Here is a 16,223-nt window from a genome sequence, read left to right as displayed (position 1 = left end):
AGGGAGGGAGGGAGGGAGGGAGGGAGATTTAATATAGGGCATCCATAGATCATACTTTGAGAAACTCTCTCAAGAGGGGACAAGAAAGGACATACCCTGGACAGGCAGTGATTCAAACACCAAAGACATCAGCTGTTCTCAAGTGCATGATTGTGAGTGTTACCCAGCAGCAGCAGCACCATTGCCTGCTGGTAATCCTACAGCTCTAGCGCACACTAGTTCACAGCTCACTGATGCTAGAATTTAATCTTCCTCTTAAGAAAAACCTCAAGATCCCAGAGGCTGAGTTCAGCAAGAGGTCAGGGCAGGAGTATGAGAAGGAAGATTTCCCCGCCTGGTTGTTACAAGAAACAACACCCCATGACTGCACCAGGCATCCAGTGAGTCCCTTCACCCCCCTCCACTCCCCATCTCACAGGGTGATTTGAACAATGTGTAATAAGATTAAGGTGAGAAGCTCAAGGTCTTCAGGAAGTGGCACACCCAAAATGTAATCTCTGTAAAATATTTTCCATATTTGGATAATAGAAGCAGGTTATACAAGATCATTGACCTGAGGGGATAGTGATGAGGTAATGGCAAATGTGACCAGAGAGGCAACTGAAGATATGCGTGGAGTCCTCTGAGGTCCTGGGAATGAATCTGGAGTGGCTTCAGGTATAGGAGGTAGATCTGTCCCCCAGGGGAATTATGTGTCTAGTGACAAACCAACAATAGTGTTTGCTCTATTTTTATAGTCATTGAGTGACTCTCTGAACTCTTTCTTCATTTTCTAGGGCAAACTAAGTAACTTCTTTGTGGGCAAGCAACCCTCCTCCTATATACACCCATGTATCTCCAGAACGTATTTTCCTCCTTGAACATGATAGACAGTTGTGTTTGGTCTCACTATTGGTATATCTTAGTAAGGACCTTAAATGGGATTAACCCAAACCAAGTCTGTAACCTCCTCCCACAAATGTAACTTTTGTCCTGACTTCTCAGTTCATTTACCATTCCATCATTCCACCGTGCAGCAAAATTCAACACTCGGAATGACCTTTGGTGTCCTTCTCTTCCACTGCACACTGCATCTATCCTGTATTGTGATCTTACTGACCATACGCCACAGCAATGCCTTGTAATGTTAGTGGGCCTTCTTCCTTTACATGGGAAGAAGGACACAATATAATAAGAAGAACATAGCAGAGGGTCAAAGGGCAAAACCACAACCTATTTTTTTTTATATGAATGTCCATTGTCTTTGTTCAGGTGACCAGTTTATTTCTGTTCTTGTAAAGATAGTGATAGAAGTCACCATAGCCCCTGCCACCTCTCAGGGAAAAGCAAGCTGCAGAGGTCTGACGCTACGAGATTGCCTATTACTGTTAGACCAGAATGCTAGAGCTTTTTTTTTTCTTTTTCTTTTTCTTTTTTTTTTTTTTTTCTGAAAGGAGCAGAGCGTCTAGCCTCCTTTCCAGTCAGTGTCTCTTCAATGCATGTTCTGTGTCCTTGAGCACTTCACTGAAGCAGCTTGGGAGAAGGGTTCAGATAATGTCTGTATTCTTTCCCAGACACCCTCCTCCCACCCCAACTCCAAATCCATTTATCTCCCCCATAAAGTGCTTATTGACAGAAGACTTGAGTGCTCAGACCACGCCAACTGATGACAGGCCTCTCCAAACAGAGCAGTCATGCCTCCCTTCCCCTTCCCAGCCTGATCCAAAGCAGCCGTGCTTCTGCCTCAATCTCTGAGATTAGCTCAGGGACTCCACCCCTCCCCACCACCAAGTGCTTTCTTGGGTCACTGATTTTTCAGAGAGAAAATGCTTGCAATGGAGGCATGAAGTGGCACTGCTCAGACTCTAGACAGGGATTATAAGATCTTTCAGCCAAAAAGTAATTTTATCAGGGCTTGCAGATAGCCACTACCTTTATTTATCCCGCCTTCGTAGGCAAACACTCTTTACTATATGCACTCGGCCTTTACCTCTCCAGTGCTGATGCTCCCTTTGTTAGGCTTACAGGAGTTCATGCTTATAGGTATGTGACAAAGAAAGTCTGTGAAAATTAAAAATGGAAGGAAAAGGCAGAGCCATGGGTGTGCTTTGGAGCCCTAGATGATTTCATGATTTCTCCAATCTCATTTCTCCTGGGTCATTTCTGCTCTAAGGCCTTGCCTTAATGATCTCCTCTGGTAAAAGTTTATCATTGCAGAATCACTCACAGTCTCTGGGATAAACCATTAAGTGTTGGTCAATAGATGGATGAATAAAGATATACAATGGAGAAGAATTCACCTTCATACATACAGAATTCTCAGGTCTGTGATGACCTGGGCCAATAAGCCCGGCAAGGAAGCAAACAGCATAGCCTCATGAACTCATATATATCTAAGACGTTTGAAAGAACTCACAGAAGCAGAGTACAAAGCGAGTTACCAGGAGCTGGACTAGAAGGTGTGATGGAGTTCTGGGGCTGAGGAACTATTGGTCCAAGGAGATAAGTCTTCTATGGGAAAGGATGAACACATTCAAGAACTCCACTGTGCAAGATGGTGGATGCAGTTAGCGGCAATGCACTGCACTCTTGAAATTTCCTAAGACAACAAATTCCAAGTATTTTATTAAGCACAAAAGAAGGTATGAAGGATAATTTGTGGTTTTGAAACCAATTTATCAAATGTGGCTTCTTTGCAGAGAACAGGCCTAACAATTAGGTACCAGAGTTTGGATATGGAAAATGTGCCTCTGGATAATGATGCATGTAGCTAGATTTCCTTTCAACACTTCCCAGGGACTATCAAACCCTGCCTGTATAAGAGCCAGGAGCTTTAGATGATGTCATTATTTGGCTCACTATTTTAATCTTCAGATATGTGAGTGAATGAATGAATGGCGCTTATTTATACTTCAGCACACTAAGCATTGTCCTAATTCTAGTACATTCTCTCTCACAGCTCATTTTGTTCATGCTGTTTGTGGCCACCCTACTTTGCTGTTCTCACCCTCTGGAAACCGGGACACAGTTTGTTATAGAGACAGGAGGGCTCACAGTATGGTTGTCAGAGCATTCCCTTGGTTTTTCACATGATTGACTTATCCAGAAAACATATAGGTGATCCAGGTTTACCTGATAGGCCCTTTATTTTTCTACCTTCTCCAAGAGACAAGTTCTCTTCAACAACCAAGTTCCCTCACTTTCCCTGAAAGATCTCCTTAAGCTGTCCCCCACCACTCTCAAACACTGTTTTGTAACAGTGTATTGGGCTTTTGTTCCCATATGTCATCCCTAGGGCCTTTTTCTCCTCAATAAATACATGTTTATGTAATGCTAAATCTAAGAATATCTCTCAGAGGGACACACATGTTTAGGTATGACCATCACACACCTGGAGGCTGTATGCACACAGACCTATGGATATTTTCCCATGTTAAAGTAGAAACACAATTTCTTCTTCTATGCCTTGTTTTCCCAACCCACTCCTGCCTCCAGGACAAAAGTTTTGCTACCCTCCTCTCTTGCACATACCCACTTCTCTCTTCTTCCCCCCTCTTCCAGTAACTTCTTTACACCAGGGTTTATATGGATCTTCTTGCAGAATTGCTCTGTGAGGCTGAGTACAGAGACCCAGCCTCCAGGCTAAGCTCTGCTGTGCCTTTTAGTTACCAAGGACATAAATCCTCCCTTCAGTCCTCTCTCAGGGATTATTTAAATTGGTCAGATTGAGAATCCATCTATTTCTTTAAAGCTCAGCCCATGAGTTGCTGTTAACACAAAGCAAGAGTTTAAGGAATTAAGCATGTACCTGCAAGCATTTCTCAGTCCTTCATTTCCTTCCCCTAGGGAGTGCTTTCCAGTAGGTGGAGTAATGGGAAGTGAGCCCAGAGCAAGTAAGCTGATTTAGCTGGGAAAGCTCTCCTCTCCATCTCTGCCACTTTAATAACACTGGGGGAGGGATTTGGTGTCCTTCAGGAGCTGGCCCGTTAAAACAATCCAGGAGTGTGTCACCCGAAGCTCAAGCCCTGCACCTCGTCTTCAAACTGATGTCACCTCATAAATCCACAGGCACAGCCTGGACCCATCAGCGAGCTGCTTTTTCTGGAGATTCATTATTTGTTCAGACAGGGGTCAGGTGGAGGGTTTTTGAAAGATCCCTTTAGTATTCGCCCTCCCCCATCTTCTTCAGCTGAAAATGGGATCTGCTGTGTAGCTGCACTGGTGAAAGGCTTGCTGTAGGAAAAAGCCCAGCCAGCCATCTGAGACAGAAGGGGCTTGGGCATCACTTGACCCACTGTACCCAAGGAAGAGAGGAGGGACTATAGTCAGGGAAGAAAAGGGCTCTAGCTTTGGCCTTTGACTTGCTGCCTTAAAATTATGGGTATTTTGTCTGTCCCAAGGGCTGTCTACAGTCATCTGCAAATATGATACATGGAAAAAGTCACAGGTTAGAGGAAGCCAGCTGACAGGGACAGTCAGGAGATGTCTGCTGTCTAAGGGGGCCAGAGAGGCTGTTGGAAGACTCACTGACCACACAGACCAGACCACAGGTTTCTTTCCAGGAAGTGTTGGGGTTTGCACATCAGCCACCTGGATGTCTGTCCTTCTGGGGAAGTACCTTAAGATCCTCTACAGAGAACAGTCAGCTAACAAAAGAGGAGAGAGGAGATGGAAGGCAGTCGTCAAATACTTGAGAGTTTCTAGAATAAAGAGTGCAGCGTAAATGGAGTTTTCTTGCTTGATTAAACTGAGCTGCTCAAAAAGAACACTTAAACCTCATTCTCATATAGAAGGCGGACTATGAGCAGTGGATTGTGGGTGTTTGAAAACCGTGTCTCTAAGAGAAGGTGAAAACCCCTGCTTATTTTATTCACCAGCTACTGGCCACCGAGTTCTGTAGTCAGTGAAGTCCCACAGCCTTAATTTCAAGTGGGACAGGAAGTCACTGAATGTGGAGTGTGCAGGGGGTGTTGTGAAAAATGGGCTCGTCTGAGCTGGTGAGAGCTGGTCCCGGCTTGTTTCCCATTTGTAATAAACAACACCAAAAGGGCTACTGAAGATTAATATTAGTTCTTGTGCTCCAAGATGCTGCAGGCAAAGCTAAGCAGAATAGGAGCCCAGGACCAAGGGCAAATCTTTCTCACCATCTATACTGCTTTATACGTATGTATATAAAATGTTTCCATAAAAAGACTTGAAATGTAGAACTGTAAAATAAAAAATGCATAAGAATTGGTATTCTAAATCTCCAATTTTTTTTTCCTCAAAAGCTTCTCATCTTTGGTAATGGTTCAAAACTAGACTGAATTATCATATTATAACTATCAGGTGGTTTCCTTTGTGAAGCACTGGAAAGAGAAAAACCAGATCTCCTTCCAGGTATAGGGTTTGATTGACAGGCCTACAGGGATCATGGAGAGTTCTGGAATGTAGTTCTTTTCTTAGCCCTTGGCTCCCCTGCATGCCACAAATAAACCAAGATCACTGATGGTGGTTTCAGACAAATCCCACTGCAAGTGCCGGCACAGCAGCCTGGGGCCACCACAGACCTTATCTTCTAAGGTGGGGCAGGGAACAAGGCTCCACACTGAGGCAGGAGAGGAGAGTGGTGGGCGTGGAGTCCCTGAAAACCACTTACAGCGTCCTCCTGGTTTGGCAGCCAGCCTGGAAGCCTGAGGCCTTCTGGGGAAAAGCCAAGAAGAGAGGACCAGGGGTGTGTGTGGAGGGTTAGAGAAGGGGACTAGCTTTCACTTGCTGGGTGACTACATGTGTCCAACTGATGGTTTTTTCTGGAATGACCTTCTGCATAGAGAGAACAGGAAAATAGAGTCAGGAGCATCAGAGTCAGGAGCACCAGACACATTCAGTTGCCTTTCAGCCTCACAAATACCCAGAAGGCAGACTTTCTGTAAAGCTTCTCTGTTAGTGAAACTGAGGTCCAGAGAGGCAAAGGCAGGCCCTGCACCACACAAATATTCATCACCAAAGGTGAGAGTTAATTCTACCCCTTTGTGTACCCAACATTCTGACTGTGACTTTATGCTTCTTTTTAGTACCTCTAAGTCCATTGGGGGGTGGGGGGGAGGGAGGGCAGTCAACCAGGCAAATCCAGTTCAATATCTCTGATCTTCTTCTGCTTCATTCTTTATCTTGTAAAACCGGCCCCAGGGTTGGACATATGGCTGACAAGGCTGGTGGCAGAGGTGTTCATGAAAGAAGCAGGTTATAGTTCAAAGTCAAGGTACTTCTCTGGAAGCAGTACCCAAGAAGCTTAGTTACCTTGGCACAGTCGGGAACCAAGGCAATTTTCCTGCCAGGAGATTGCTAATAATGCCATTGGTTTCTTTCACTTCTGGATCCAGATTCCAGTGGGCTGTGTGAAATCCATGTCCCAACCAGAGAGCCAGCTCTGTTCAGCTGCTGGACCATACATCTTGGCATGTCTACTTTTCTGACCATCAGTCTCTGAAGCCATGCTTCCCCTCAGGCTCTCTCTATATAAACAGGAAACTCAACATGGCTTCTTTACAAGGACACTCAGACAAACAATCTCTAGACTCTAAAACCCTGTCTGAATGTGAAGGGAGCCTTGGGGACCACCTATCTCCACTTGTTTTGTCCTTGAATTGTGCTCCTCCTCCCTGCCATTTGACTTTTTGTTTTGAAACAGAGACACCAAAGTTCCCAACTATTGCTTTAAAATTAACTGAGATTTATTTTTTGTTCTTGTTTGATAGATTTAGTTTTGTTATTTTACAAATAAGGATATAGATTCATAGACTCTTCTAGAAATAAGGATGATAACTCAAAATAATATTGCACACTTAGTGTGTTGGGCAATATATGGAAATTCTAGATGAAGATTAAACTTTTGATCCTTGAGACTCCATGAACTATGAATTACCTTCATTTTCATATGGGTGGAATAAGGTTCAGAGAATTAAGTTAAAATTCACTTAGGCTTTAAAAAGTAAACAGCCTGGGTAGTCTAAGGCAGGAGAATCACTGGAACTCACGAGTTCAGTATCCGCCCAGGCAACAGTGTAACCCTGACTCAAAAAATTTTCAACACAAAATAATAAGTCTGGCTCTAGGATGGTACACTTCACAACTATATTACTGTGGATCTCAAAATCATGTTTGTGTACATGAAAAATGATGACAAATCATATAAAAAAAAACAGCCTGCCTGGAGGCCAAACATAATCTGATACCAATTTATAAGGGTCAAACTAAAATACCCAACCCAGATTCCTAGAGTGTAGTAACAAAACTTGATCATCCTTAAACTTTAGTGCAGTGATTCTCAACCTGTGGGTAGTGACCCCTGAATATCAGCTATCTGGCATATCGAGTATTTACATTACGGTTTATAACAGTAGCAAAATCACAGTTATGAAGAAGCAACAAAATAATTTCATGGTTGGAGGTCACTACAATAGAAAAGGTCACAGCACTAGGAAGGCTGAAAATTACTGCTTTAGAGCCATCTGCAGAACAAGGTGTCAGTTCAGTTAAATGTTTTGTAGCACATAAGAACATAGGATTGAGTGAATGAATTGCTGTGGCGGGTGTATAATTTACTCAAACAAAGGTGTATTGCAAAGGGAAAGAAGTAGGGTTGTGTGTGTGTGTGTGTGTGTGTGTGTATGTGGTGTGAGTGTGTGTGTTTCTCAGGACTTGAATCTGGCAGATAGGGAACAAGCCCCCTCAAAGAGCTGTACTCTATTATCTTTCTCTGTGGCTTATATGATCATTCTTGTTTCCATTCCATAATTCTCATGGCTGCCACGAATATCTTCTTAGACACTCAGTGTCTTACATTTGAAAGAAGTGTTTGAGAAGACATTCTTTTAAAGGAAAGGTTGCAGTCATAATAAATCCCCCATAATCCATTTTCCAAACCAATAATCAATGCTGATGAGACCTTACTGGGTTCAGTTGGATGAGAATCAGCTGGAGAGAAATTATCCCTTGGGTGGAACCTCTGGAGTCAACAACATTTTCTCATCTCATTTGTGCTTTCTTTTTTGTATTTTCTGCCTACCAAGTCAGAGATTGTGAGAAAGAGAGTGAGGGTGAAGAAGAAGAGAAGAGGAAGAGGAGGAGAGGGAGGGGAAGAGGGGGAAGGGAGTAGGGAGGAGGAGAAGGAGAAGGAGGAGAGGGAGGGAGGAGTAGGAGGACAGGAGGAGCAAGAAGAGAAGGAGAGGGTGGGGAAGGAGGAGGAGGAGGAGGTACTGGAAGAGCTTTAAGAAGCCATGTGGGTGGAGCTGGACTTAAAGACATGTAAGGGAGGTCAGAAGCTCTCTGATCGTAACAAAGAGAATGTTCAAAGCATCTCAGGAACAAGGACATGGTCTTAATTTAGGGTATTGTCTGTTGCTGTATCAGAATACCTGACATAAAGTACTTTATAAGAAATAAAGTTTATTTTGACTCATGGTTCTGAAGGCTAAGCCCAAGAGCATGGCAACAACATCTGACGAGGTCCTTATCAGTACATGTAGGAATGGGAAGTAGGTGTGTGAATGGGACAAAGCACAAGGTAGCCATGCTTTGCTCCTCCTCAACCACAGCAAGAACCCACTGTGGCAATCCCTCTTACATTACCTCCTAAGACTTCCTCGCCATCTTAATGATACCACTTTGGGAGCCAAATGTCAACAGGAGATTTGGTGGTACCAATTCATGCCCAAGATGCAGCAGACATCAGACTCTAAGATGCAGAAATGAGGAAAGTAACACTTAGCAGCTTCTTTTCCCCAGCTTGGAAAATTGCTGAACAAGTCTTGGGAGGGAAAGGAAGTAATTACAAAGGTTTCTAAATGTCTCCCAGTAAAAGCATGCTCCCCCTTTGTGCATTACACACATCAGGTTCCATGTGCATACCTTAAGTACTGCGAAGGACTGTTACAAAAATATAAATGAAGGGAGAAGAACAAGTTAAGTATTTCTTTCCAAATCCCTGAAAAATATCTTCTTCAGACCTTAGGATACAGTCAGGTCATTTGTGATGCTTTGGGAGCTTGGCCATTCTACAGATCAAAAGAGAATGCAAATCACATTTGTGATTTCTATTTTCTAGTACTTTCATTTTTTGAAAACGTAAAAATAAACTGACAATATTAGTTCTAACAATGCATTATATCTGACATATCCCAACCACTATCATTTCAATGGGTGGTATAAAATTGTTAAGGAGAGATTGAAAATTCTTTGTTTTGCAACTAAACCTTCATATTCAAGTGTGGTGGCATACGATGGCATATCTCTGATCAGACAAGACAGACTTTGAGTGCTCAGAAATCACATGTAACTGGTGACAGCTGTATTGCAGGAACTGAAGGATTATAAACCCCCACGGGGAATAGGAACACAATGTGGTTCAACAGTACATCAATTTATCTCAACAATAGAATTAAGCTTGTTATAAGAGCCAAAAGATGGGTGAGAAAAGCCATAAAATTCTCACAAATTCTCATTGCCTATAAGTGACTTTACTGAATCTGTACAAGAATAAGTCCATCAACAGCCACACAAGGATGAGAAGGGACATGGGACCCCAACCCCTTCCTACTGAACTGTCTTGTACAGACTCAGGGAAAGGAGAGACTGCTTCCTTCAGTCATGTACCGACTGCTGACCTCAGCAAGCTCCAGTGGGTAGCGCTACTCCAATAGCACACAGAGTTGTTAAAATAACTCAATAAACCCAAATGTCATCGACTGGGAGAGGTATAGCTAAGGAAGAATAGGGATTAACAGGGGTGGGAGGGAGATTAGAGCGGGTGTGCAGAGAGAGTAACTAATTCTAGTACTACATGAATCAAACTGTCAAAGAACCAACTTAATAAAAATTAAAAGGGAAGTGCATAATTACATAAACAAATGACCATAGCAAAGACACATGCACCTATATCTACAGTGAGTATTGATCAGGCCATAGGGTGGGAGGATAGTGAATAGAAGGCATGACAGTTTTCTTTGTGTGCACCTGCAAAGCCTGGATTGTCAAAAGATATGTATTTGTTTCAAAACTGTTTCCCAATGATAATATTAAGCATATGCATATTTTAAAGAATATATCATTTGATATTTATTGATAAAATATTTTGTTATAGAAACCTAGATTTTATGTGTAGTGTATTTTTTATTAAACTAACTTTCTTTCTCTCTCTCTTTCTTTCTGAAGGGAAGTCTGGAAGAGGAGTACTAATGATTGCCAGAAAAACACAGACACACAATAAATTAGAATTTCAGATGCTGATAAACAATGGTTAAACTTTGGAATGAGTATGCCCATGCAAACATGTCCTTTAAATGATACAGGGATAACCTCAACATTTGCATGGGACATGCATATTTATCTCTAAAATATTATTCAGTGTTTATCTGAAATTCAAATTTCATGGACCATCTTGTCTTTTTGTTTACCAAATGCAGCCACTCTCCTTGGGTTGCCATTATCATAGTCGGGCAGCTGTGATGATGGATGGCTGCTTTCCCCTGTTGCTGGGGTAAGTGCAGCTTCCAGGGGAATTATTCCCATTAGTGGTTCCCAGTTAGGATGCAGTTGGGAGGTGCTTCCAGTTCCTTCTGCCAGAGACAGTAATTATGAAAGTAAATTCATCTCCCTGTCTCTAGACCTCTTAACTTGATTTTCCCTAAGAAAGTCTTGGTGTCTCTTTTTCTTCTTTCTCTATTGCTATTTTCATAAACTTGAGAAGAGATTTAAGAATTCTGAAATGACCCATAAACATGTTGTCCACAAGACAGAGATAGCTGTCTTATTCTCATATCTCAAAGAATTAATAGTGCTTAGTATAGAAGATGGTCCATCAGTTTTCTACATGCCTATATGTAGGTCAGTGCTCAGATCGTGTATTTGGTACAGATGTAGGCCTCTGTCTCTGTCTCTCTGTCTCTGTCTCTCCCTGTCTCTCTGTTTCTTTCTGTCTCTTCCTCTCTCTGTCCTGTCTCTGTCTCTGTCTGTCTTCTCTGTCTGTCTCTGTCTCTCTCTGTCTCTCTCTCTCTCTCTCTCTCTCTCTCTCTTTCTCTCTCTTTGTGTGTGTCCCCACAAGTCCTCACTCTGTACTCAAGGCAAGCCACTGCCTACCGCTAATTGCTGGTGATCAGATGGGCATTGACTTAGATCAGACTTGCAGAAAACCAAAAGCATAAAATCGCACCAAACTATTCATCAAATTCAAGTTTTGGCCATACCAGCCAGGTGTGTGTTCTTTCCTTTAAGTGATTTAGAGATAAATTTAGCTTCAAATAGCTAACTTGCCAGTCTTTACCCAAATGCAAATACTTGAGAAATTATCCTGGGCACCTGCCACAAGAAACCACAGCACTCATTCCATGGCATTTTAATGATGAAAGAATCCTTTGATCCAGAGTTTTCTAATGTCTAATCCATTAGCGGAATTGCTTTTCCCATCACAGACCTCTTTATGAGATTCAAGTAGCCCTGACCATGGGCTCTACCACAGATTAAAAGCTGGGTGCTTAACTGGCTTGCCAAATGTCTCCCTACTTGTAATGAGTGTTAGCATTCAACAAATCAGGCAGAAATACATAATTCAAATCAAAAAAAGAAATCAGTGTTATAGACTATAGAAGAGATACAACCTTACCAGTATTCAAGAAATGAGTTAAATGGAAATAACCTATTTTAGAGGTATATACTTTTGACATGTGCCTTGATATTGTTTACCAGATCAGTTGCCCAGCCTCACCTCTCTCCTTCTTCAACACTGCAACCCCTGAAAGTTAGTGCATTTTAAAATCATGTGATTACATAGGCTATTAGTACACAGTTAACATGAAAATATCAGTAATACAAACAGTGTCCTGACTTCCTTCAATGATGAACAATGATGTGGAAGCATAAGCCAAATAAACCCTTTCTCCCTAACTTGCTTTTGGTTAATGTGTTTCACCACAGTAATAGTAACCCTACTTAGGACAGGAGCCAATGACATGTGTTGCAATGTTTTTTAATGATGCTCAACAGAGCTGAGAACCTTGCCAATGCAAGGATAAGCAACCCATCCTTCATGTGTTTGATAGAATACATATATTTAATATATTTTCAGAGTGTTATATTTCCAGTTTATACTTCATGTTAGCGCTGTGTGTGTGTGCGTGCGCACGCGTGTGCACGCGTGCGCGCACATGCACGCTCACGCGCGCATGTGTGCATGCATGCCCTGATGCATATGTAGAAGTCAGAAGCATCATCAGGCACTGTTCCCTACCATCCACCTTTTTTGCAACATGGTTTGTTGTTCACTGCTGCAGTACCAGGCTAGCTGGCCCATGAGCTTCCTGTGTTTCTTCTGTTTCTGTTTCCTATCTTTCTGTAGGAGTGCTTGGAGTAAAGTCATGCACCACTACACTGGACCTTACACTGGTTCTATAAATCCAAAATCAAGTTCTCTCCTTTGCATGGCAAGCACTCTACTCACTGAACCATTTCCCTAGCCTAATAGTGGCTTTATCAGGACACAATACATCATAAATCAAGAGAAATGGGGCCAGATCAATCTAGGAAGAGCATTATGCAGCTTTAGAAAATGTATTTTCTAAGTTTCAACAATAGAACAAGATATGTCTTCATGAAAAAGGTATATCATAGATAAATTATTTTAATATTTTGGATTTTTGATGAACTTTAATTTCTAAAGTAAAATTTGCATAAAGCAAAATAACCTTTAAATATTATATTTAACTTTTCCTTGAAATTCACTCACTACAGAATCATAGTTTATTAATTTTTATGCTCTGTGAGGCTGGAGTGAGAGCAGAATGCTTACTCTTACTCAAAATGTAGGAGGAAAGACCATCTTTGAAGATTCTATATCATATATACGTATAACCTATACTACATATACATATATCAAACATGTGGCATATGGATCACTTATCCCTGCATTTACTGGGCTCTCAGCCTCTGCTCAGGAAGCATCATTAGAGAACATTGTACCATATTATATACATATAATATAAAATATATACATTATATATAGTAATGAAGACATTAAATATGACCAACCATGGAGATATTAGAGAGTGGTAAGTACTCCAAGAAAATACTCCTTACCTAGAATCACAGATTTGAGATTTTAGGTAGCATCATAAATCCCAGACAAAGATTGTCCCTGTAGTGCAAGTCCAAGCACTCTGACACGAGGCCACCCTTGAAATGCAAATCAGACTTTGACTGCAATATCTCCACCATAGAGTTCATAATTACATACCACTTATAAATGGTATGCTTATTTTTTGTCCTTGAGTTTTGTTTTGTAAGGATAATAATATTCTGCTTTTATTTCAGACAACCATCTTTTGGGGTGAGAAATAACATTTTCTCACTTGTTATTTAACCAAAACAGTTTCAGCACATGTCTAAACTCAAAAGACTAAACTCTCATCTCTCTTCTGGCAGAATTAATAAAAGGAAAACCCTCATATACTTGTATCAGTGTGCATGATGAGTTCTGGGAATGAATATCTGGGTAAATATATATATGTGCGTGCACACACACACACCATATGTATCTATATCTATATCATTATCTATATCTATATCTATCTATCTATATACATATACATACATATACATATATAATCCACACACACAACCACACACATACACCTGAAAAAGGCTTAATAGCTGAGCAGCTAATGGCTGACTCACTAACCCCGAATTCCCAATGAAGTTTAAAATATACTCAAGACAAAAACATACTTAATATAAGAATCTATATGCCATCATAACTAAATGGCAAACTTAGAATTAACCTAAAAAATTTATTCAATAGAATTTTTATATTTGGAGACATAAGGACTAAGTCTTAGTTAGCTATTTCTAAATCATACTTGCAAGTCTTTACAGAGGATGAGGAATTCTGGGGGCTAAGAGCGTGAATAGAAAAAAAGAGCTAGTGTTCCACACTAAAATTCAAACAAGAAGGAGAGGAGGAGGAGGAGGAGGAGGAGGAGGAGGAGGAGGAGGAGGAGGAGAAAGAGGAGGAGGAGGAGGAGGAGGAGGAAGAAAAGGAGGAGGAAGAAGAAGATGATGACCAGAAAGGAAAGAATCTACTTTACGAGCGAACTGGAATGTGTGGAGGGGTATGCTGCTAGTTCAAAGCACTGACTTCAGACAGGGAGGAGACTCAGTGGATAAGGTGAAGGAGCCAGGCAATCTTGGGAGGGTAATGCTTCAGGGGAAGACTGACAAGAAAGGGAAAAACTTGAGATTCTTGCAGGCAAAAGAAAACTGAGTCATTAATGAAATAAATTATGATGTGGCATTTGATAAATTACTATAATTATATACAAAATAACATAAGTAATTTATAATTTAAAAATAAATAAATTTCAAAATAAATTCTAATACAGAAACTATAGGCAATTCTACTCTCTACCACTGCGCCCCACCCCCGGCAAAATTGTTCAGGATAAAAACCATATTTTATTACACTGACAGATGAGAGTGTTCTCTAATGTATCTGATAAATCTTCCAAACCACCTGCCCCAGCACAGAAACATAGAGACACAAACCAGCTTTGTGTGTACGAATTCTTATCAAGAGAAACCAGAATGAGTGTCAGAGCACCAGCGGCTGATGAAAGTTGGCCTGGAACCAAACAATGAGGAGGCTGAAGAAAAATGCAAGATGATACTCCAACCTGAGCGGAAGATCCTCACACAGTGCACGCTTTTGTAACACCCCGCGTTGAGTCTGAAATGTAACACACACAGACACAAAGCACCCAAGACATGAAAAGAGAGGAAAGGCAGAAGACAAAGAGGAAATCCATATACAAAATACACTAAATTACAAGGTGCCAGAGGGAGACCAACTCTGAATGATAGCGTAATAAGGCCATTAAATCAGCACAGGAAAGTAACCAGGAGAATAAAAATTATCCTATCAAAACTATTAGATTTCAAAAGTAAGCCAAAGTAAGCCTTTCAATATTGAAGCCATAGAGAAATAGCTATAAACACAGAAGAGCCCAAGAAACCTTGTGCCCATGAGCCCTAGTGAGACATGTGCTTACAAGATGAAATTTATCTGAAAAAGAAGATTAATGGTGCAACTTAACAATGGTGAACTTTCAAGTGTCTTGGTTTGTGACATAGGATAAAATAGGAGACTTGCATGGAAGACTGAGACCTTACGCAGTACATTCCCTAGGGCCCGTGTTGTAAGTTTAAATAAAGTAGAAATAAAACAAAGTGAACAGAATATGTCAATCATATCAATAAATGTAAACAGTCATAATTCAACCACTAAGAATTTTTTTTTAAACTGGGGGAAAAACCCAACAACCCCAAAACAAAATGAGACAGTATTCCAGTAAATGGAAATGCTTAGAAAGTAAACATAGCAAATGAGATGCCAGACAAAGAATTTATAACAACAGGTTCTGTGTGGCAAGCAAGGCCATTTTTATCGCTTCTCAGCCATTTGGATAACATCAAGTGTGAAGATGACTTTTTAAATTGTGCAAAAGACAGAATTCGCAATTAAGAATAATGGCTATAGGTTTCTGTCCACCACATCAACACAACACGCTTCAAAGTCAAACTATAAAGGCCATAAGATATAAAGATAAAAGCACTCACATAGTGAATAGTGACTTTTGTACAAATCAAGTTGACAAATCAAGTGTGTTGGTTAGGGTTCACCAGAAGAATGGGGCTGTTGAGAGTATAAATAACTTAAGGGAACATTAATTGAGGTGATTCAGATGTTAATCATCTGCAATCTGGAGACCCAGGGATGCCCTGGAGCTACTCTATTCCAAGAATCTGGGTGCCTTAAAACCAAAGGACAGAGATGTGGCCCCAGTCTAAAGCAGAAGGCGTGAGAGCTTCCATAAGTTGTTGGTGTGTATATTTACAAACTAAAGAAGAATCTAGAGGCGATAACGGCAGCAAATCAAATGTCTGGCTCAAGAAAATCCACCACTTCCATGAACACAAGCTTTCATGTATTTGGCTCTGCCTTTCATTCAGGCCCCCTGCTCCCTGGATGGTACCTCATCTGGGCTCCCAGCTCCCTGGATGGTGCCTTTCCTTGTGGATGGTTCTTCTCCATATGTAAGATGGTTTTGTAATGCTGATACAATAGAACAAAGGACAAGATGGGAAAGACACAAAACAACCAACAACTAGAAAGACAACAGATCTAATTAAATCTAAAATTTCCCCTCTAGTTTGTGAAG

This window comes from Grammomys surdaster, unplaced genomic scaffold (assembly GCF_004785775.1).
Source record: "Grammomys surdaster isolate TR1022 unplaced genomic scaffold, NIH_TR_1.0 126546, whole genome shotgun sequence".
Taxonomy (NCBI): Eukaryota; Metazoa; Chordata; class Mammalia; order Rodentia; family Muridae; genus Grammomys; species Grammomys surdaster.
This window is presented reverse-complemented; position numbering follows the sequence as displayed.